Here is a 25498-nt window from a genome sequence, read left to right on the forward strand (position 1 = left end):
GGTTTCGGGCAACAGTTCCCATCTTCAGATGGTTAAAATAAAGCACTTTTGCGTATATTTACTACTGAAACAAACGTGAAGGTGTCACTAAATACTGAGATATTCTTGTGCGGTGTGGAGCAGACGACGAGCTGTGAATGTTAACCTCTAAGATGGGCACGGTAGCCCGAAATCGGTTATGGCAGTAAAATAAAACATTCAAAAAGTATTTGTGGCTTGTCGCGTCATTTTCCAACTATCATTAACAGCTGCGAAATTCAGAAAATCCAACATGGATAAAATAAGTTTTGATTTTGTCTAGGATATTACAGATTCCTGTAACTGTTTCTTGTCTATACTTCCTTGCTTACATATTCTCCGTCATTGCAAAATCCTTCGATGAAACACCAGCATACTATTAAACTTACCCTTTAATTTTGCTACCAACATGCAGCTCGTCAAATTCTTTAATATTCATTTGCATTAATTTTTTCGCTTCTTGTGAAGGTTATTACGTGCGTCCGCGGTTCACATAAATTTCAAAGCAAACCGAGGTATCCCACCGGTGCTCTAGGTGCTACTGAATGCCACAGCATTCCCTAAGCTGAATTTAGCTAGCTGCATAAAACCTTTCGGCTGCGGAATGCGTCCTGTTGTGGTCGGAGAAGCGGCAGCGCTCAATACCTTGTAATCAGATCAACAGTACAAGTCCCAACTCAATCGTAAACATGCTCGGCGTGTTTTACGCAGCCGTGAGGACACCGCTGTTGGCGATCCATCCACAGAATAGGGGTGTTAATCTGGCGGTGCCCTCAGTTTCCTTCGACAACCGTGTATCCACGCGGGTGTCAAGTTTCACAGCCGTCCCAGCTCATTTACATACACTGGTGACCCCACACAGCTTGAAAACTCATCTCCGTCTTGTGTCTCTGTCTTTTGTGTGTCCCTTCCCCTTCAAAATATCCTGTTCGGCCCCTCTCACACCATCCTTCGCCGCCACCTTCATTCCAATCGGTTTTACAACAGACACGATTTATTGCTTGCTCAAGGAGAGGTCCGCATATGCAAACCTACTCCATTTGTGGAGCCAACAACTGCTGTGAAACAATGAGAAATTTAAACGTGGGAAAGTTCATAAGAGAAGCCATTAAGCTGAAAAAGTTCAAGGACAAGTCGAAATTTTGAAAGATTTCACACTGCGTTGTCTCAACACCGATTCAGCCATTTTCATATGCTTATACATAACATTATCGTCAGTCATTTGTCATCCACAACTGACAAGGGAACCTCCCCATCGCACCCCACTCAGAATTAGTTATAAGTTGGCACAGTGGATAGGCCTTGAAAAACTGAACACATATCAATCGAGAAAACAGGAAGAAGTTATATGGAACTATGAAAAAATAAGCAAAATATACAAACTGAGTAGTCCATGTGTAAGATAGGCAACATCCAGATGAGTATAAACACATGAGTGCCGTGGTCTCGTTGTTAACGTGTGCAGCTACGGAGCGATAGGTCGTTGGTTCAAGTCTTCCCTCGGGAGAAAATTTTAATTTTTATTTTCAGACAATTATCAAAGTTCAGGCACTCACATATAATCATCTTCGCTCTCCAAAATTCCAGGACATGTTCAGATTTGCTTGGACATATGCAGGATTTGACGGTTTACACACGGAAAAATTTGAAAACGTTAAAAACAAATGTTTTGACAGAGCACAGACAAAACTGTGCGACTGTGAAACTGTTGCATTCATTTGTTGCAGTTTATGTGACAATCTCTAATGTTTTCACACTTTTTTGGAAGTGATTATCACATCCACAAGAAAACCTAAATTGGGCAAGGTAGAAGAATCTTTTTACCCATTCACCAAGTGTACAAATTAGGTGGGTCGACAACATATTCCTGCCATGTGACGCACATGCCGTCACCAGTGTCGTATAGAATATATCAGACGTGTTTTCCTGTGGAGGAATCGGTTGACCTATAACCTTGCAATCAAATGTTTTCGGTTTCCATTGGACAGGCACGTCACTTCGGCTACTAATCGCACGGTTTTGCGGTGCGGTCGCAAAACACAGACACTAAACTTATTACAGTGAACAGAGACGTCAATGAACGAACGGACAGATCATAACTTTGCGAAAATAAAGAAAGAAAAATTTTCACTCTTGGGAAGATTTGAACCAAGAACCTCTCGTTCCGCAGTTGCTCACGCTAATCACGGGACCACGGCGCTCCTGAACGCAAATTGTCCTAGACGTTGCCTATCTTGCACATGGACTATATATATTTTGCTTATTTTTTCATAGTTCCACACAACTTCTTCCTGTTTTCTCGATTGATCCGTGTTCAGTTTTTCAAGGCCTATCCACTGTGCCAACTTATAACTAAATCTGAGGGGGGTGCGATGGGGAGGTTCCCTTGTGAGTAAAGTCTTTCTCTAGGCACCTGCTTTTATTACGCTCATTATGTAAACGTATTCACGTTGCTTCTGCATTGTTTCTATCGTCCTGCCATCAACTTCTCGGCATTTGTTAACTCTTGAAAACAGAGTACATAACACTGGAGGATTTCTGCTGTCAGTTGTGAATCACGAGGTCGCTAGTGGCCCATGAACTCCTCATCAGCCTACACATTTCTTCGCCTTCAGATAACAGTCTTGGAGTGTGGTTCCTCATAACTCCCTAGACGTTCTACTGTGTTGTAAGTTATGAAGTATCACATTTTGACACATCCATATATACGAGGGCTTGCTGAAAAGTTATGACTCTGAATTTTTTATAAGAAAACTCTTATAGCTTTTTAAATAAAACAAACTTTATTAACATTCTACATCTTTATTCTTCTTGTCTACATACAAGGTGATTCAAAAAGAATACCACAACTTTAAAAATATGTATTTAATGAAAGAAACATAATATAACCTTCTGTTATACATCATTACAAAGAGTATTTAAAAAGGTTTTTTTCACTCAAAAACAAGTTCAGAGATGTTCAATATGGCCCCCTCCAGACACACGAGCAATATCAACCCGATACTCCAACTCGTTCCACACTCTCTGTAGCATATCAGGCGTAACAGTTTGGATAGCTGCTGTTATTTCTCGTTTCAAATCATCAATGGTGGCTGGGAGAGGTGGCCGAAACACCATATCCTTAACATACCCCCATAAGAAAAAATCGCAGGGGGTAAGATCAGGGCTTCTTGGAGGCCAGTGATGAAGTGCTCTGTCACGGGCTGCCTGGCGGCCGATCCATCGCCTCGGGTAGTTGACGTTCAGGTTTCATAACTAACCTTTTTCGTAGGACTCTCCATACAGTTGATTGTGGAATTTGCAGCTCTCTGCTAGCTCTGCGAGTCGATTTTCCTGGGCTGCGAACAAATGCTTGCTGGATGCATGCTACATTTTCATCACTCGTTCTCGGCCGTCCAGAACTTTTCCCTTTGCACAAACACCCATTCTCTGTAAACTGTTTATACCAACGTTTAATACACCACCTATCAGTAGGTTTAACACCATACTTCGTTCGAATTGCACGCTGAACAACTGTCGTCGATTCACTTCTGCCGTACTCAATAACACAAAAAGCTTTCTGTTGAGCGGTCGCCATCTTTGCATCAACTGACGCTGACGCCTAGTCAACAGCGCCTCAAGCGAACAAATGTACAACTAAATGAAACTTTATAGCTCCCTTAATTCGCCGACAGATAGTGCTTAGCTCTGCCTTTTGTCGTTGCAGAGTTTTAAATTCCTCAAGTTGTGGTATTCTTTTTGAATCACCCTGTATTTATTCCTCAACATAGTCACACGGACGAGTAACATATTTCTCTCAACGAGAGAGCAATTTGTTAATACCGTCAGTATAGAAAGTTTGATTTTGTTAACGGAGGCACAACCTCAACTCCAGTTCCATCGCTTCATCACTGTTCGAAGTGGAGTCTTCCAAAGTGTCCTTTAAGTTGTGGAAACAGACGGAAATTGGATGGGGCGAAGTTGGAGCGGTATGTTGTGTGGTCGACGACAGTGAACCCAAGGCGTCGAATTGCTCCAGGTGTCGCCTTTATGCAAGAAATCCAAATTCACCACACCTTGAACGTCCGAGGACACTGTGATCATAACTTTGCCTACTAATGATAAGTTCTTGAACTTTTTTGGCGTCGGTGATCCTTTGTGGCGGAATTCCATTTCATGCTGTCTTGTTTTCGGGGTAAAAATGATGAAACCAGCTTTCACCACCCGTCGCACAGTACTAATGTCGATTCAGTTATCACCGTATACAGTTTTCATTCTTCTATGGATTTAAACTGCAGACACGTTTTCTGCGATTACAGCACGCTGTTTTTCAAGCACCGACATAGTTACATTACACATCGTCATGTTACACACTACAGTGCGCAGAGGTTTAGAACTTGCGTCAGCGAAGCGGGAAAGTCGACCGAGTAACATTCGTGTCTCAACCGATATTGAGAACAAAATAAACTAGCCTTCGTATGTAGAGTAAAACAAATTAGCGCAATCGTATGACTTAGCGCGATTTCTTGCATACTGACAGTAAAAAAATGCGTCTCTTGCATATTTTCGATAGAAAATGGACACCAAAGAAAGGCAATTTGCCAGCATTGTAACAACATGTACGACACGGTATCTAACTTCAGTAAAGTGTAATTCTACTGCACGTAGTGCAGTGGGTGGAGTTTTGTGTTCTAATATTTGCGGTCGAGAGTTCATTTCTGGGTCTTAAAGTATTTCAGTTTTGGTCTGATCCATAATGATATAGGATACACTGTTTCTTGAATAGTACTCGTACATATTCTACAGCCGTTCATGTTTATTTAAAGGACTCAGACCGAAAAGTGGGGTATGAACTGCCTAATCCTTTAAACGATTTGCAAAAAATTTTGGTATGCGAACATATTCGAACTTTTTTAACGTGCAGCTCACCTCAAACTTCCAAAAGCTCACTTGACTGTAACTCTCACACACACACAATTCCATATCTGTAAGTCGCTCGTACCCATCCACTCCCACCTGCCCCTTCTCACTCACTCATTAAGCCCAACTCTCTGTCATTATCTCTGTGTGTCACAGCCTCGCTCGTTCTGTCCTATTACTACAGTCTTCTCTCACTGTCACTGTTTACCTCTTGCCCTGTTTCACTGCCAGTATCTCATTCCTGCCTTCCTGCTGCTGCTGTCTCTTCTCACAGTCACTGTCTCTCTCACTCCCTCGTTGTCATTGTTATGTGCTCTGTCTCCTCTCATTGTCACTTGCTCCCACTCACTTCCACTTTCTATTCTCTCTTTACCTCTATCCCCCCTCCCCTCCCCAGCACTGTCTCCTTCACTTTTTTCCTAGTTCTGTTCTTTCACTGTCAACTATGTTCCACTGTCACTGCGGCTCTCTCTTTCTCTCGCACCACCATTGCCTCCTTCACTTTTCCTTCAACACAGCCACTGTCTACTATCTTCCAGTACTTACTACTTTTCTGTCTCTTTGCCACTGCCACTGTCTTCTTCTCTCTCAGCATAAAAAAGCTCGAATATGTTTGCACTCCAAAATTTTTAAAGGTGGTGGGGCAGGTAGAATGAGGCAGCTGGTACCCCATTTTCAGTCAGTCTATAAACAGGAACATATTCACATTTTTCCTCTGATTCCCTTCTTTTCTCTGCTGCAGCAGGGCATGTAACTCATATGAAAAGAAATGTTTCAGGTAGTAAAATTTGGATAGTTTGCTTATGTGAAACTGAATTAACGTGAACCATATTTTACACCTCAGACCGGATTTTAAGGGCAAAAAGCTTTTGCACGTCGCACAGCACTACAACATGGATTTCCCACAAGATAATGTGAACACTTTACAGCGTATTCCTAGGTGCTACATTACTTTATAGGTTACATTTCCGCCTCACGCTGGATTCTACATGCATGTTTTGCAGGTAGGGTGAGTTTGAACTTCTGGATCTCGGTAATGGATACACATATGAAGATAATTTTCAAGGAGATGGTGACCTTAGGAATACATCGTAAAAAATTACCGCCATCTGCTCTGCATAGCCATCTCATAATCCGCGGCTTGGTTTTGGTACCCAAAGACAAGTTTTTAGGATGATTTTCGATGACGGGTAAAGATTTTTAAAACAGGGGAATGACTCTTCTAGATAAATCCCTAGAGAATATACCGCTGAAATTTGAATAATTTGTTAGGGTTGTAAGGCATCCGCATTTTTCGGATCTTACATGAGTTTCATAATTATGATACAAAATAAAATCCCCAGAAAATAACTCTATATTGCTAACAGGAAGTAATTGTAATAATCTCATGTACCGAATAACAAAACAATATGCACCCCTATAACGACAGGGTCATGCGTAAATGAGATAAAGTGAACGCAGTTTGGAGGCGGACTGTGCACGTGGTTAACGGCATTGGAAAACCCCAATTAACATTAACAAAAGAAGGCCCAGCTGCAGTGCAGAAAGAAATAAGGCGAGAACAAAATAATACATTTTAAATCAACACGGCCGAGACCGTGGGCAAGTGGATAGACAGCATTTACAAGGCTAGCGGCGACTCGGCAAGAAAAATAACAATTCACCTATAACGAGGAAGCGTTTGCCTGAAGCCAAACTGTGTGACGTAGAAAAGACAAGGTGGAGAGAGTCACGTCATATAAAAGCATTTTTGAGAACTAAATTAACAGAGCTCTCTTGTCTTGCATCGGGCCACACCTACGTATGGAAAAAAATAGCGAAGACGTTGAGACCTTTACGCTTGCGAAGTGAGGGTGGTACGCTTCACGTATCGTGGCGACAGATGTAAAGTGGTAGTTCATATTCCTGAGGGAATTTTTGCGGCCAGAGCATTGTGTATGTCGCTCCATCCCTTAGCGAGTGTGCAATAGCCATTATTTCGACTATGGAAAATTTAACATTCTAGGGAACGCAGGGAAGTTGAGACTGGGTGATTCAGTTAGGGCCAGAGTAGGGAATTAGGGTTTCAGATCCATCATGGAGACAGCGCTGCCGCAGCTCCCGATTGGTAACGAACCAAGGCGCATTAGGCGACATTATATGTTGAGTCGAGAGTTTGCTCACTTCAACCTGCGTACGCTTTGAATATAGAATTTTAAGAGTTGAATACTAACATACCCTCCATTGTGTACATGAGAGTTTGATTAGTTTAAAAGATAAAATTTCATTCTCCACCAACTTAGTCCATTGAACAGCTATGACAACGTAGACGTAAATTTCACTGATGAAGATTTAATTGTTTTACTAGTTATAACATTCTCATATATAGGGATAAAGATTTAATAATCAAATATTCAATGACTACATGTTAATTATTTTGTTGAGAGTTGAACTTAATTGAACTTGCTTGTTATTTATCAATTTAGCCCTGAAAGCAGTGATAAATTAAATCTAGAATGAAAAAGAGAGAGTTTGTGTTGTCACTCCCATTTATATCAATTTGTGCATTCTTGTTATGTCACAGCAGAATTTCTAATTAATTTGAGACGATCTGCATCTAACATTAGCGGTATTACAGGGCCAAAATTAATAGCTATGTAGAATGTCTGTTTATCACCCTGGGATTGAGAAGACAGTAAGATACGTTATCCACTTGACGTGATCACAAAATAGTTTTATCCACCAGAACTTCATACAAAAATGACTACTCGTTACAGGGTTATTCATTACTTAGCTTACACCTCACACGTGAAGAAGTGGGGTAACTTTGAATCTTTGAGTCCTGGAAAGGGATGAATATATAAATATATCAAGAAAATTTTGAAGGCTGTACGAGACCAGGATCTCAGAGATATATCGTAAAACTTTCAGCCATTTGTTGTTCATAGACCTCATGGAATCCTCGGCTGGGTTTGGTCCGCGGGTTACAGCGAAAATATTGTAAAGAAAACTTTTTTGGGTTTCCCGAGGGATCATCCATGAGTTAATGATGCCTCCATACGTCACATGAAGCCCGCCGTAGACGGCATCAAAGGGAAAAAGAGCCATCTGATTAGCTCCATTTGCCTAAGCAGCAGGAAGTGTGTAATATTCATACTTTGATCCTTTATGGTAGGATAGTGACACTAAGACTTTCTTCTGGTAGGTATACAGATGGTCTCTACCTTTTTATTACCAATAGAACCCAGGGATAAGCACCAGAAAACCCAGTTTCTATGTGAGGCGTTTTGGAACATATATATTCAGTAACAGTGACCAATTTTACTACTCAAAGCGCCGTCCCTGTACCTCCAAGCATTTGGCGGCTGGCTGGATCCTACTTCTGTGAACTCTTCGCAGCATAACTGCACATACTGTTGCAAGAGCTGCAACTTCCACATTTATCGGTGGAATAATAAACGTACACAAACGAATGCACGTAAAGAAATCCAGGGGATCTAGGCCAAGCAAAGGTGGAGGACTTAAAACAGAGTCCTACTACCGATCGTTTCTCAGGAAAGGCTCTATATAAGTTCAGTCGCACATTTCTTCCAAAGTGTACAGGTGCAGCATCATGGAACTACAGCCCCCACCGAACATGATGATGAATATCTTCTAGTGCTTCAGCCAAATGGTTTGTGAGAAACGCGTGGTACTGTTTCTCAGCCAAGCATGTGGACAACTTCCAGGGAACCAGGACACCATTTCTCAATAGTCGGTCCCTTACATTGATGCTAATGAAGGCCTGTATCCATGGTTTCGAGTGATGCGCGGGTTAACTTCACACCAATGGTGGACGTTCTGCATGCCGAAGATACCCTCTCGTATGAATGTCGGTTCACCAGACATACTGAAGTCTTCATGTACTCGCTGTTCGCTTGCTGTAGTTGCTGGAAGCGTTAACAAAACTTCAGCCACAAAAAGTGGTCTTCAGAGACAAAGAGTTGCGCTGCATCCTCGGAAGTACTTCGTTGAGTTTCTGGGTGTACAGCTTCTAGAATGGCTTCTTCAAAAGTTGGAGTACCCTTAGTCCGTGAACGATCTCTGCTGAATGTTGGTGGAAGAAGAGGACCTCAGATGGTAGAGCACTTGCCCACGAAAGGCAAAGGTCCGAGTTCGGGTCTCGGTCCGGCACACAGTTTTTATCTGCCAGGAAGTTTCATATCAACGCACACTCGGCTGCAGAGTGAAAATCTCATTCTGGAAACATCCCCCAGGCTGTGGCTAAGCCATGTCTCCGCAATATCCTTTCTTTAAGGAGTGCTAGTTCTGCAAGGTTTACAGGAGAACTTCTGTAAAGTTTGGAAGGTGGAAGTAAAGCTGTGAGGACGGGGCGTGAGTCGTGGTTGGGTAGCTCAGTTGGTAGAGCACTTGCCCGTGAAAGGCGAGTTCGAGTCTCGGTCCGGCACACAGTTTTAATCTGCCAGGAAGTTTCAGAAGAGAACCTATCTCTCGAGAGAGAAGTTCCAGACAGCGAAACAATTTTTTTCTTTATTGACGTCGACCAGTATGTGTTCTACCAGGATGTGTAACATCATATTTAAGAGCAATAACTCCAGGCCTGTTATCAGATGCATCAAGAACAAAGGCATACGTTTATACCTACACAGTCAACTGCTTTATTTCCAAACGTTCAAACGTGTGTGAAATCTTATGGGACTTAACTGCTAAGGTCATCAGTCCCTTAGCTTACACACTACTTAACCTAAATTATCCTAAGGTCAAACACACACACCCATGCCCGAGGGAGGACTCGAACCTCCGCCGGCACCAGCCACACAGTCCATGACTGCAGCGCCTAGACCGCTTGGCTAATCCCGCGCGGCGCTTTATTTCCCACATACCTATTCCTCATCTGTGGAAAGTGCATGTAAGCACTTTATTCGTCGAAATGCAAATTAGTCACAACACGCATCGACCTTCTTATAGTTTTTCGAAGGTGGCGTGCTTACATACGGAGCTATGGAGATTAAATAGCAGTGTAGTCCTTAGCAAAGACAACTGTGTAAATATTTTCAGAATGCTTTGAGAGTGCGTTTGGAGAAACAGAGTGATGATGCATAATTAACTGTTCCCAAAAGGGGTCGCGTAGTATATGACGTTCACAGTCATCACGTCAACAAGTAGTCCGCGATGTATGTGACTCACTACTCGCAGACATGCAGTTTCGTTCTGCTTTAGTCTGTCCAACATTGCCACTAGTAAGAAAGGGCGCGAGGTTCTAATTACGCCTTTCTTTAAAAATTTGTTCATGGTTACCAGTGTTGCTGCCGTGACTGTATTACTTTCGTAAAAAAGAAAATAAACCCCCTTCAGTTACAGATCGTAATTTTTACACCAATACACAATGCATTTCGAGCCATAGGCGATCACCTTCAGTTGGCTGACCAATCTTCAGAATTTACGTATAGACACGTTTCCTCTCGCAGCACATGTGGCTTTACAAATATCCTGCGAGATGAAAAGTGTGTATATCTATGCATGTAAATATGTTTGCAAACTAAAGTAATATCTGTTCCCAAAAACAATGTAGGTTATTCAAACAACCGAAAATGAGCCTCCAGGTTTTGAAATGCATCTTGCATTGAAAAAAAAATAGCGATTTATGACTGAACGCGGTTTCTAATTACACTGTTTCCCTAGCGGTGATAGCCGAGATTATTCCAGGTATCCATCTATTTAGGCAATAGTAACAATAACAACGACAATAATAATAATAATGCAAGAGGAATGCTGAAAGACATGATTAGTCATTACGATAAAAATTGTTACAGAGGTTGGTAGTTCCCTGTGAAGCGGGTTGTTCAACCTACTGGTGACATAACATCCTAAAGAAATGTAATGGACGTGAAAGTCGCAAGCATGATAATTGGTACTAATCAATAGAACCAACGGCAAGAGGAAACTAGGTCTGAATATAGAGTCACTGGAGTAGTGCGAAAACTACACTTCCGCGATGTGGCAGGGTGATTTGCTGTTTGACTGCAGGTGAAAAGCGCACGATAAAAGACACAGGAATAGACCAAGAATGAGAGCGGTGGGGTATAGACTGGGATGTCCATGTCCACTGTCTTGAGCAACTAGTTTGGCAGCCGCCACGCAATGGAAATACACTATATGATCTAAAGTATCCGGACACCTGGCTGAAAATGACTTACAAGTTCGTGGCGCCCTCCATCGTTAATGCTGACATTCAGTATGTTGTTGGCCCATCCTTAGCCTTGATGACAGCCTAAACTCTAGCAGGCATACGTTCAATCAGCAGCTAGAAGGTTTCTTGGGGAATGGCAGCCCATTCTTCACTGAGTGCTGCACTGCGGAGAGGTATCGATGTCGGTCGGTGAGGCCTGGCACGAAGCAGGCGTTCAAAAACATCCCAGAAGTGTTCTATAGGACTCAGGTCAGGACACTGTGCAGGTCAGTCCATTACAGGGATGTAATTGTCGTGCAACCACTCCGCCACAGGTCGTGAATTATAAACAGCTGCTCGATCGTGTTGAAAGATGCAATCACCATCCCCTAATTGCTCTTCAACGGTAGGAAGTAAGGAGGTCTTTAAAACATCAATGTAGGCTGGTGATGTAATAGTGCCACGCAAAACAACAAGGAGTTCAAGCCCCTCCATGAAAAACACCACCACACCATAACACCACCGCCTGCAAATTTTACTCTTGGCATGTGACGTTCACTAGGCATTCGTCATACCCACACCCTGCCATCGGATCGCCACATTGTGTACCGTGATTCCGTCACTCTAAACCACGTTTTTCCACTGTTCAACCGTCCAATGTTTACGCTCGTTACACCGAGCGAGACGTCGTTTGGCATTTACCGGCGTGATTTGTGGCTTATGAGCATCCGCTCGACCATGAAACCCAAGTTTTCTCCACTCCCGCCGGGATCTTGATGCAGTTTGTAATTCCTATGTGATGGTCAGAATAGATGTCTGCCTATTACACAATACAATCCTTTTCAACTGTCGGCGGTCTCTATCAGTCAACAGACGACGTTGGCCTTTACGCTTTTGTGCTGTACGTGTCCCTTCACGTTTCCACTTCACTATCACATCGGAAACAGTGGACCAAGAGATGTTTAGGAGTGTGGAAATCTCGCGTGCAGACGTATGACACAAGTGACACCCAATCACCTGACCACGTTCGAAGTCCGTGAGTTCCGCGGAGCGCCCCAGTCTGCTCTCTCACAATGTCTAATGGCTATTGCGGTTGCTGATGTCGAGTACCTGGCAGTAGGTGGAAGCACAAAGCACCTTATATGAAAAACGTATGTTTTTGGGGGGTGTACGGATACTTTTGATGACATGGTGTACCTCAGACATTGTAGCGACAGATAGGCTGTACCTTATCGACAACGTCAGTATAGAAACGGGTATTATTGAGTATGACGTCATTATAGTAACTAAGATTACGAAAGTTAATAAATCAGTCAAGAAGTCTAGTATAGTGTTTCTGCTAGAAACAGCAGATAAGCAGTTGTTAGTATTATCCTTAGACAGTGAATTGACATCACTTAGTTCAAGTAAGATGGATGTAGAGGAATGATGGGCAAACCTTAAGTAGATTGCGATTGTAAATAATTGTTTGGAGAACTATGTGACTGGTAAGTAGATTAAAAATGGAAAAGACTCACCATGGTTTAAGAAAGAAATTAGGAAAATGCTGAGGAAGTAGAGGCTGTTGCACTCTCGATTGAAAAGAGAACGTGCAAATGACGACAAGCAAATGCTATTAGAGATTCGAGTGTCTGTGAAAACACGGTAGCTACCATCGTCATGTTTCAGCACAAGATCTACCAGAGACCCCAAGAAAATTCTAGTCTTCTGTATAATCAATAAGCAAGTCTGACGCTTCCATCCACTCACTTGTTGAACAGGCTTTTGTGACAGATAAATAGCAAAACGAAAGTCGAAGATTTAAATTTCGCGTTCAAGAAATCGTTCAGACAGGATAATCGTTCGAACATGCAATCGTTTGAGCATCGTCCTGACTGCCGTGTGGATGACATAGTAACAAGCTTCACTGACGTAGGGAAACAAATGAAAGAGCTCAAAGCAAGTAAGTCACCAAGTCCGAATGGAATACCAGTTAGGTTTTATAAAGAGTACTCTACGGCTTTGGCCTCTTACCTAGCTTGCATCTATTGCGAATCTCTTGCCCAAGTCACTGAAACAAAGCGCAGGTGACTCCTATATACAGGAAGTGTAAAAAAAAATGCAACTGCAGAATTGTTGTTGTTGTCATCTTCAGTCCGAAGACTGGTTTGATTCAGCGCTCCATGCTACTCCACCCTGTGCAAGCCTCTTCATCTCTGAATAATTACTGCAACCTACATCCTTCTGAATCTGCTTACTGTAATCATCTCTCGGTCTCCATCAACGATTTTTTCCCCTCACGCTTCCCTCCAGTACTCTACCGGTGATCCCTTGATGTCTCAGAGTGTGCCCTACCAGCCGGTCCCTTCTTCTAATCAGATTGTGCCACAAATATCTTTTCTCCTCAGTTCTATTCAGTATCTCCTCATTAGCTATGTGATCAACCCCCGTAATCCTCAACATTCTTCTGCAGCACCACATTTCGACAGTTTCTATTCTCTTTTTGTATAAACTGTTTATCGTCCATGTTTTACTTCTATACATGGCTACCCTCCTGACAAATACTTTCAGAGAAGACTTCCTAATACCTAAGTGTTTATTCGATGCCACCAAATTTCTCCTCGTCAGGAACGCTTTCCCTGCCACTGCCAGTCTACATTTTATATCCACTCTACTTCGGTCATCATCAGTTATTTCGTTGCCCTAATAACAAAACTCATCATTTACTTCAAGTGTCTCATTTTCTAATCTATTTCTCTAAGAATCGCCTGATTTAATTGGACTATATTCCAATATCCTCGTTCTGCTATTGTTGATGTTCATCCTGTATCCTCAAGACACTGTCCATTCATTTCAACTGCTCTTCCAGTCCTTTGCTATTTCTTACAGAATTACAATGTCATCGGCAAACCTCAAATATTTTATTTCTTTTCCCTGAAATTTAATCCCTACTCCAAATACTTATTGCTTTCAAGTGGGCTCTGAGCACTATGCGACTTAACTTCTGAGGTTATCAGTCGCCTAGAACTTAGAACTAATTAAACCTAACTAACCTAAGGACATCACACACATCCATGCCCGAGGCGGGATTCGAACCTGCGACCGTAGCTTATTGCTTTCCTTCACTGTTTGTTCAACGTACACATTGAATAGCATCGGGGATGGGCTATAACCTTGTCTCACTCCCTTCTCAATCGCTGCTTCCCTTTCATGCCCCTCAACTCTAATAATTGCCGTCTGGTTTCTTTGCAGATCGTAAATAGTCTCTCAGTTCCTTTATTTTACGCCTACTACCCACAGAATTTCGAAGTGAGTATTCTATCAACATCGTCGAAAGCTTTCTCTAAGTCAAAAAATGCTATAAGCGTAGGGTTGCCTTTCCTTAACCTATCTTCCGTGAGAAGTCGTAGTGTCAATATTGCCTCGAGCGTTCCGCAAAATTACAGACCAATATCCCTAATATCGGTTTCCTACGGAATCCATGAACATATACTCTGTTCGAACGTAATAAATTTTCTTGAGACCGAGAAGTTTACGGCGAAGCGTCAGTGCGGTTTTAGAAGGCATCGCTGGTGTGACACTGAAGTAGCCATTTTCTCAGATGAGTTCCTGCGAACCATGGATGAAGGGCACCGGCCACAGGCAGAGTCCATATTTCTTGATTTTCGGAAAGCATTTGACACGCTGCCCCATTGGAGGCTGCTAACAAAAGTGCGAGCATATGGAGAAAGTTCACAGATATGTGAGCGGCTCAAAGACTTCTTAAGTATTAGAACCCAACTCGTTGTCCTCGACGGCGAGTTTTCATCAGGGACAAGGATATCGTCAGGATGGTCCCAGGGAAGTGTGATACGACCGATGTTGTTCTCTACGCATGTAAATAATTTGGCGGACAGGATGGCCGGCAATCTGCAGTTGTTTGCTGATGGTCCTGTGGCGTACGGTAACGTGACTGTATGAGCGCACCAGATGACTTACACGTAGTTTCTCGTCGTGTGATGAATGGCAGCTAGATCTAAATGTAGAAAAAATGTAACTTAATGCGGATGGGTAGGAAAAACAGACGCCATGTATTAAAAGCATGAAACATCCAAATATCCGTACAGATAGCTCAGATTTACTGTCGTTGGGCCTACAGCCCGAAAACTAGTTTGATGCAGCTCTCCATGCTACTCTATCTTGTGCTAGCTTCTTCATCTCCGAATAACTACTGTTGTCCACGTCCTTCTGAGTCTGCTTACAGTATACATCTCTTTGGTCTCCCTCAACGATTTTTAAAGCTCAGGCTTTCCTTCTGTACTTTACAGGTGACCCCTTGATGTCTCAGAACTTGTCCTACCAACCGATCCCTTCTTCTAGTCGGGATTTGCCACAAATTTCCGTTCTCCCCAAATTCTGTTCAGTACCTCTTCATAAGTTACGTGATCGACCCATCTAATCATCAACATTCTTATGTAGCACCACATTTCAAACGCTGCTATTCTCTTCTTGTCTAAACTTTTTATCGTCTGTGCTTCACTTCCATACATGGCTACACTCCATACAAATACTTTCAAAAACGACTTCTTGGCACTTAAATCTATACTCGATGTTAACAAATTTCTCTTCTTCAGAAACATTTTCCTTGCCATCGCCAATTTACATTTCATATCCTCTCTTCTTCGACCAGCATGTTGTTCGAAACGGAGAGACGTCTACGGACGTTAAAATAACCTCTGGCGTGCCACAGGGAAGGCGCTGCAGTCTGGAATCGCAAGACCGCTACGGTCGCAGGTTCGAATCCTGCCTCGGGCATGGATGTTTGTGATGTCCTTAGGTTAGTTAGGTTTAACTAGTTCTAAGTTCTAGGGGACTAATGACCTCAGCAGTTGAGTCCCATAGTGCTCAGAGCCATTTGAACCATTTTTTTTTTTTTTTTTTTGCCACAGGGAAGTGTTATGGGACCATTGTTTTTCACAATATATATAAATGACCTAGTAGATTTTGTCGGAAGTTCCATGCGGCTTTTCGCGGATGATGCTGTAGTGTACAGAGATGTTGCAGCATTAGAAAATTGTAGCGAAATGGAGGAAGATCTGCAGCGGATAGGTACTTGATGCAGGGAGTGGCAACTGACCCTTAACATAGACAAATGTAATGTATTGCGAATAGATAGAAAGAAGGATCCTTTATTGTATGACTATATGATAGCTGAACAAACACTGGTAACAGTTACTTCTGTAAAATATGTGGGAGTATGCGTGCGGAACGATTTGAAGTAGAATGATAATATAAAATTAATTGTTGGTATGGCGGGTACCAGGTTGAGATTCATTGGCAGAGTCCTTAGAAAATGTAGTCCATCAACAAAGGAGGTGGCTTACAAAACACTCGTTCGACCTATACTTGAGTATTGCTCATCAGTGTGGGATCCGTACCAGATCGGGTTGACGAAGGAGATCGAGAAGATCCAAAGAAGAGCGGCGCATTTCGTCACAGGGTTACTTGGTGAGCGTGATATCGTTACGGAGATGTTTAGCAAACTCAAGTGGCAGACTCTGCAAGAGAGGCGCTCTGCATCGCGGTGTAGCTTGCTCGCCAGGTTTCGAGAGGTTGCGTTTCTGGATGAGGTATCGAGTATATTGCTTCCCCCTACTTATACCTCCCGAGGAGATCAAGAATGTAAAATTAGAGAGATTAGAGCGCGCACGGAGGCTTTCAGACAGTCGTTCTTCCCGCGAACCATACGCGACTGGAACAGGAAAGGTAGGTAATGACAGTGGCACGTAAAGTGCCCTCCGCCACACACCGTTGGGTGGCTTGCGGAGTATAAATGTAGATGTAGATGTAGATCATCAGCTATTTTACTGACCAAAAGCAAAACTTATCTGCTAATTTAAGTGCCTCGTTTCCTAATTCATTTCCCTCATAACCAAACGATTTAATTCGACTACATTCCATTATTATCGTTTTCCGTTGTTGCTGTTCACCTTATACTCATCTCTCAAGACACAGTCCACTCCGTTCAACTGCTCTTCCAAGTCCTTTGCTGTCTCTGACAGAATTACTGTGTCATCGGCAAACCTCAAAGTCTTTATTTCTTTTTCCTGAGCTTTAATTCATACTCCATGTTCTTCTTTTGTTTCCCTTACTGTTTGTTCAACATACAGACTGAATAATATCTGGGATGGGCTACAACCGTCTCTCACTCCCTTCTCACCCACTGCTACCCTTTCATGATCCTCGACTCATAACTGCTATCTGATTTCTATACAAGTTGTAAATAGTCTTTCACGTCCTGTATTTTTCCCCTGCTACCTTCAGAATTTCAAAGAGAGGAAAATTTGAAGGTGTGGAAGGGGGGGGGGGGGGGGTTAGTATCTAAACTGTTACTCGGACGTAGACAAGGAAATAATAGTTGACCGGAATGTGACCACAGTACTCCTTTATGCTATCTTAGGTAGAAAGGTAAAGATGACCTTAATCCGAAGTCTAGTCTGAACATCGCAATGATAACTAGTTGTTGGCATAAAACTTGGGCAATGAATAGATATCATTTAGTTGCATTATGATGTACGTAGACGAATTATCGGCAATGTCTGAACTGATTGTAAATCGCGCTCTGTAGATGTATGTGCCGAGTAAGCGGGTTAAGGATAGATAAGACCCACTATGGTGTAATAACAAAATTCGACAAATTATGAAGAAGCAGAGACTGTCACCTTTGCAGTTCAGTAAAGAATTCGCCAATGTCAACAGGCAAAAGTTAGTAGAAATTCGTGAGTCTGTATAAAGATTGATGCACGAAGCATACAACAGGTTCCACCGTCATACCTTAGCGAAAGCCCTTGCCGAGAATCCGAGAAAATTCTGGTCCTACGTAAAACTGCTAAGCGGGCTGAAGGACATGAGTTAACAGAGAGTTCTCTACAGCATTAGGCCTTACATAGCTTCAATTACCGCGAATCTGTCGCCCACAAGTTCCAACCGACTAGAAAACAACGTGAATCCTACAGATAAAACTTCTTAAGTAAAATCACTCAGTGCGTTGTCCTCGACGGCCACTGTTCGTCGGAGACTAGGGTATCGTCAAGAGCGTCCCAGAGGAGTGTGATTTGATCGCTTTTATTCCTTAAATACGTAAATAACCTGATGGACACGATGAGCAACAGTCAGTGGGTTTGGTGACGAACTGTGGTGTACGGCAAGGTGTCATCGTTAACTGACGATAGGAGGATGCAAGATGACTTAGACAAAATTTCTGGTTGGTGTGGTGAGGTGAATGTTCTAAATCAGGAAAAATGTAAGTTAATGCCTATGAGTAGGAAAAACAATCCCATAAAATTCAAATGCTCCCATCAACCAATAAACTTGGCTTGGGGGAAAGGCTTGCAGGCCTCAGCCATACAGATAACCGTACTCTAGGTGCAACCGTAACGGAGGGGTACGTACCGAGAGGTCAGACAAATGTGTGGTGTATGAAGAGGGGCAGCAGCTTTTTCAGTAGTTGCACGGGCAACAGTCTGAGTGATTGACTGCTCTGGCCTTGTAACGTCAACCAAAACGGCCTTGCTGTGCTTGTACTGCGAACGGCTAAAAGCAAGTTGAAATTACAGTCACAATTTTTTCCGAGGGCCTTCAGTTCTACTGTATGGTTGAATGATGATGGCACCCTATTCGGTGAAATATTCCGGAGGTAAAATAGTCCCCCATTCGGACCTCCGGGCGGGGACTACTCAAGGAAATGTCGTTATCAGTAGAAACAAAACTGGCGTTCCACGGATCGGAGTGTGGAATGTAAGATCTCTTAATATTGTAGGTACGTTAGAAAATTTAAAAAGGGAAGTGGATAGGTTGCATATAGTGGGAATTAGTGAAGTTCAGTGGCAGGAGGGACGGGACTTGTGGCCTTGTTAATACAGGGCTGTAAATACAAAATCATATAGGAGTAATGCAGGAATAGGTTTAATAATGAATAAGAAAATAGGAACGCGTATAAGCTACTACGAACAGCATAGACAACACATAGACACAAAGCCCACACCTTCCACTGTAGTGCAAGTTTATATGCCAACTAGCTCCGCAGATGATTAAGAGATTGAAAAAATGTATGATGAGATAAAAGAAATTATTCAGATAGTGAAGGGAGACGAAAATTTGATAGTCATGGGAGACTGGAATTCGACAGTAGGAAAAGGAATAGAAGGAAAAATAGTGACTATGGACTGAGGGAAACGAGAAAGAGGAATTTTGCACAGAGCATAATTTAATCATCGCTAAGAATCATGAAAGAAAGTTCTATACCTGGAAGAGACCTGGAGACGGCAGAAGGTTTCAGATTGGTTACAAAACTATGAGACAGAGACTTCGTAACAAGATTTTAAATTGGAAGCCATTTCCAGGGACAGGTGTGAACTCTGACCATAATTTATTGGTTATAAACTGTAGATTAAAAGTGAAGAAATTGCAAAAAGGTAGAAATTTAAGGAGTTGAGACCTGGATAAACTGAAAGAACCAGAGGCTGTTGAGCGTTTGAAAGGGGTCAATGGGCAACGATTAACAAGAACAGGAGAAAGGAATATAGGAGAAGATTGGGTAGAGTTGAGAGACGAAATAGTGAAGGTAGAAGAGGATGAAGGAGGTAGAAAGACGAGGGAGTGTATAAATCCGTGGGTAACAGAGGACATATTGAATTTAATTGATGAAAAGAGAAAATATAAAAATGCAGTAAACAAGCAGGCGAAAGGGAATATAAACGTCTAAAATATGAGACTGACAGGAAATACAAAATGTCTAAGCGGGAATGGTAGAGGACAGATGTAAGGATTTAGAAGCATATATCACTAGGGGAAAGGTAGATACCGCCTACAGGAAAATTAGAGAGACCTTTGGAGAAAAGAGAACCACCTGTATGAACATCAAGAACTCAGGTTAAAAACCAGTCCTAAGCAAACAAGGGAAAGCTGAAAGGTGAAAGGAGTTACAACGCGTCTATACAAGTAAGATGGAATTGAGGGCTATATTATAGAAATGGAAAAAGACGTAGATCAAGATGGGCTAGGACATAGGATTCTGAGTGAAGAATTTGACAGAGCAATGACAGACATAAGTCGAAACAAGACACAGGGAATAGACAACATTCTGTTGGAACTAATAATAGCCTTGGGAGAGCGATGCATAACGAAACTTCTCCATTTGGAGAGCAAGATGTATGAGATAGACTTCAAGAAGAATATAATAATTCCAATTCGAAACAAAGCCGGTGCTGACAGGGTGTGAAAATTGTCGAACTATCACTTTAATAAGTCACGGTTGCAAAATACTGACACGAATTCCATACAGAAGAAAACTCTCTTTGAAATACTGAGGAGAGTAGGGATAAAATACTGGGAGCTAAAGGCTATTTACAACTTGTGTATAAACCAGATGGCAGTTATAAGAGTTGAGGGGCATGGCAGGGAAGCAGTGGTTGAGAAGGGAGTGAGATAGGGTAATAGCCTATCCCATACGTTATTCAATTGAGGAAGCATTAAAGGAAACAAAAGAAAAATTTGGAGCAGGTCTTGAAGCCCAAGAAGAATAAATAAAACTTTAAGGTTTACCGATCACACTTTAATTCTATCAGAGACAGCAAAGGATTTGAAAGAGCAGTTGAACGGAATGGACTGTGTCTTGAAAGGTGGATATAAGATGAACACCAACAAAAGCAAAACGAGAATAATGGAGTATAGTAGTATTAAATCAAGTGATGCTGAGGGAATTAAATTAGCAAACGAGACACTTAAAGTAGTAGAAGAGTTTTGCTGTTTGGGTAGCAAAATAAGTGATGATAGTCTAAGTAGAGAGAATGTAAAATGTAGACTGGCAATGGCAAGAAAAGCGTTTGTGCTGGAGAGAAATATGTTAACATCGAATAAACATTGAGGTATTAGTGAGTATTACTGAAGTTATTTTTCAGAAGTGTAGCCATATATTGAAGTAAACATTGACGATAAACAGTTTAGACGAAAAGAGCATAGAAGCTTTAGAAATTTGGTGCTACCGAAGATCGTTCAAGATTACGTGGGTCGATCACGTAATTAATGAGTAGGTACTGAACAGAATTGAGGAGAAACAAAATTTGTGGCACAATCTGACTGGAAGAAGGGATCGATTGGTAGGACACATTCTGAGACATCAAAGGATCACCAGTAAAGTACTGGGGAGAAGCGTGAGGGCTAAAAATGGTTGAGACTAAGAGATAAATGCAGTATGCAGATTCAGAAGGATGTGCTTGCGGTAGTTACTCGGAAATGAAGATCGTTACACAGGGTAGAATACCATGGAGAGCTGCATCAAACTAGTCTTCGGACTGAGGACCATAACAACAATTTTCGGATACAGCGCTGCTTGACGCATCACATTCATTAAATATCTAGATGTAACGTTGCGAACCAGTATGAAAGGGAATGAACATGTAAGGACTGTAGTAGGAAATGGTGAGCTTTGACTTCTGTACTGGGAGAATTTTATGAAATTGTATCTCACCTATAATATAGACCATGCATAGACCGCTGGTGTGGTCCATTTAGAAGTATTGATCGAATGTTTTGGATCAGCACCAGGTAGAATTAAAGGTAGACATCGATGCAATTCAGAGGCGGGCTGCTGTATTAGTTACCTGCAGGTTCAGTCAACACACGCAAATTTCAGAGATCCTTCGTGAACTCAAATGGAACTGTCTGTGGGAAAAAAGACTTTCTTTTCGAGAAAAACTACTGAAAAAATTTGGAGAACTCTCATTTGAAGCTGACTGCAGAGCGATTCTACTGCCACTGACATACATTTCACGTAACAGCCACGAAGACAAAATTAAGAGAATTTAGGGCTTTTAGGGAGGCAATTAGACATTCATTTTTCTCTCGTTATACTTCCGAGTGAAACTGGAAACGAAACGTCTAATAGTTGTAGAAGTTATCCCCTGCCGTGCACCATACGGTGGCCTTGCGGAGTATATGTGAGGAGGTAGAATTATTGTGAATAGTCCTAATGCTCTTTCCTTTGAACCCATTCGCCAACCATTTTTGTGGACTCACAGCGGTGGTACTATATGATACTGTTTTACTCTTAATAACCATTGAAAAAGGTGAAATAAGCGATGTGCAGCATAAGAAATCCTAGTATCAAGTGAGTATTAAACTCCGAATGACGATCAGTCTCTGCAACCTCGATAGCTGAGTGGACGCCAGCACGGTAGCTCAGAGTGTTCGGTCAGAGGGTTAGCTGCCCTCTGTAATAAAAAAAAAACTGAGTTAATAGATCAACAACGAACTTAAAACGGATGTCTTACGACGTCCGCCCCGAACAGATGCAACGGACAAAACCGAACAAAATGAGATAAAAAAAAGTGGTCAACGCGACGGAATGCCATGCTAAGGGGCCCGGGTTCGTTTCCCGGCTGGATCGGAATTTTTTTTCCGCTCAGGGACTGGGTGTTGTGTTGTCTTCATCATCATCTCATCCCCATCGACACAGAAGTTGCCGAATTGGCGTCAACTCAGAAGACTTACACCAGCCGACCGGCTTTCCCGACGGGAGGCCCTAGCCACACGACATTTGTAAGTAGGCTGTTTGGGTTTTCTCATTGGTAACGCCACGTAGCGCTCTGTATGAAAATCACTGGCTGTGCTGTGTGCGGTCTGTGGGTTTGCATTGTTGTCTGCCATTGTAGTGTTGGGCAGTTGGCTGTGAACAGCGCGTAGCGTTGCGCAGTTGTTCACAGCCAACTGCCAACACTACAATGGCAGACAACAATGCAAACTAGCCACAGACCGCACACAGCACAGCCAGTGATTTTCATACAGAGCGCTACGTGGCCTTACCAATGAGAAAACCTAAACAGCCTACTTACACATTTAATTTCATCGCCAAGAATGGGAATACTGCAAACCAATACATAATAAGTACTTAAAATTGATGCATCAGAATGGCGATACAACTTTGAATGGACGTAGAAATATTGCATGGGACACGTCAAAAACATTAGTGTAAGTTCTCATTTGCCAGTAAGAAAGCACTAGCAGATGAAGATATGTGGCCATTTCTTTCATAGTATTAATCGAACGAGGTATTAATAGAGAAAATAAATTATATAGTTACATAAATAAAGTCTGGCATGTGCAGCACAGACCAGTAAGTGAGCTTTAATGCTCTTTTCATTTGAGTATCCTTTCTTACCCTATTATTTCTCTTTTCTCTCTCTCTCTCTCTCTCTGCGTCTCCGGCCATCCTGATTTAGGTTTTCCGTGATTTCCCTAAATCGTTTCAGGCAAATGCCGGGATGGTTCCTTTGAAAGGGCACGGCCGATTTCCTTCCCAATCCTTCCCTAACCCGAGCTTGCGCTCCGTCTCTAATGACCTCGCTGTCGACGGGACGTTAAACACTAACCACCACCACTACCTCTCTCTCTCTCTACTTCCATTCTTCTGTCACTCTCTACTTCCGTCTCTCCACCACTTTTTCACTCTGTACATCTCCCTCCATCTGTAATTTCATGTCTCTTTCTTTCGCTTTACCCTTCTGTCTATCTGTTTTATTTCTCTAATTTTCTGTGAGCTCACAATTACTCCCTCATACTTCAAATTGCTTTCTCGCTTATTTTATCAGACCTTATCTCATTCATCTCACCACTCTTTCTTCTACTCACTTTCTCACTCCTTCAACCATTCGTATTTTGACTTACTTCTTCAATTACACCAGTTCAAATTACACACTAAACTTCTCAAATTATCGAAGGGGTGTTACCCTGTTGTCTCAAAGGACAAAGTTGTCCGCACAGTGGCTACAGCCGCGTCGTCTGGAACCGCAGCGATAGGTTTGTGTGATCGTCTTGGATCGGCGCCGTCGCGTGACGAGCGCAAGTACATAATAGAACGCGTGTAGCCTACGCCGCGGAATACACGCGCTGCGCTGCATCGCGCTGTTTCGCGATACGCATCGGCGCGGTCATTACTGCCTCGCGGCCGTCCGTCTCCGCGCCTTTCCTCGCTCCGCCGCGGAGCTGTTCGTGACTCTGTATCGTGTTTATCTCGCCATTCGTTAGAAACGCACCATCGGCCTGTCCGCGAAGCAAAGGGATTATTTTAATCGGAAAGGCATCCATCCTTTGACGGAAACACACTTTGTACGGTGACTGTCCCCAACAGCGATATTCCTTTATCTAGAATACAATGTCTCTCTGTAACAATTCCTAGCCTTGATCTTTCTACACGCATATCTGCAGAAAAGAGGTTATAAAGTGAACATCAGCCAAAGCAAAACAAGGTGAACGGAATGCAGTCGAAATACCAACCACGTATTCGGACGCCACAGCTCGATTCCTTGGGTGCTAATAGTACGAAAATGTCTCTTACGGAATTTCGTCCGGCGCAAGAATGTCAAAGAAAGGCAGTTTGCCAACACTGAAACCACAGATATACAAGTATTTTCATTCAGTACTGTTCCGCTCTATCGTCTAGTTAGTGCAGTAGTACAGTTTCTATTCTGGGTTTGTGTGTAATATTTATTGTTTTAAATGCATGATATCATATCATGCCCATTAATAATCATGCAGCAATTACAGCAGGTATTATATAAAATGCCTGTAATAATTTAGTACTAACAAGAAAATACAGTACATTAATTTGAATTATTTCAATTTTCACTACTAGCCGTTTCCTATCATGTTCCACTCGCAAATAGAGCGAAGGACAACGACTGTCTATGTGATTCCGTACGAGCCGTAATTTCTCGAATCTTATATTAGTGGTGATTATGCGCAGTGTATGTTGGCGGCAGTAGCTTCAAATGCCGGTTCTCTAAATTTTCTCAATAGAGTTCCTAATAAAGAACGTCTTTTTCCTTCCAGGAACTTTGAGTTTCCGAAGCATCTCCGTAACAGCTATGTGTTGTCCGAAAGTAACAGTAACAAACCTTGCAGCCTGCCTCTGAACTGCTTGATTGTCTTCCTTTAACCCGACGTGGTGTGGATCCCAAACACTCGATCGATAGGTCGCACTACCGTCTATATGCGGTCTCCTTTACAGATAAACTGCAGTCTCCTAAACCATTCGTCTCCCGTACCACGATCTTCACGTGCTCTTTCGATTTCATATCGCTTTGCAACCTTATGCCCAGATAACTGACTGTGACTGTGTCAAGTAGTTTTAAATTTCGCGTTTAAACAATCGTCCAAGCAGGAGAATCGTGCTAACATACCGTCGTTTGACCATTCATCGGACTGCCGTATGGACGACATAGTAATAAGTATCCCCGGCGTAGACAATAACTGAATCAGTTGAAAACAGATACGTCACCAGGTCTGGATGGAACCCCAGTTCAGTTTTACAAGGAGTACTCTACTGCATGGGCCCCTCAGTTTGAATTTATAGTGAATCTCTCGCCCAGTGAAAAGTCCTAAGTGACTGTAAAAAGAGACAGGTGACTCCCGTACATA

This window comes from Schistocerca nitens, chromosome 5, assembly GCF_023898315.1.
Source record: "Schistocerca nitens isolate TAMUIC-IGC-003100 chromosome 5, iqSchNite1.1, whole genome shotgun sequence".
Lineage (NCBI taxonomy): Eukaryota > Metazoa > Arthropoda > Insecta > Orthoptera > Acrididae > Schistocerca > Schistocerca nitens.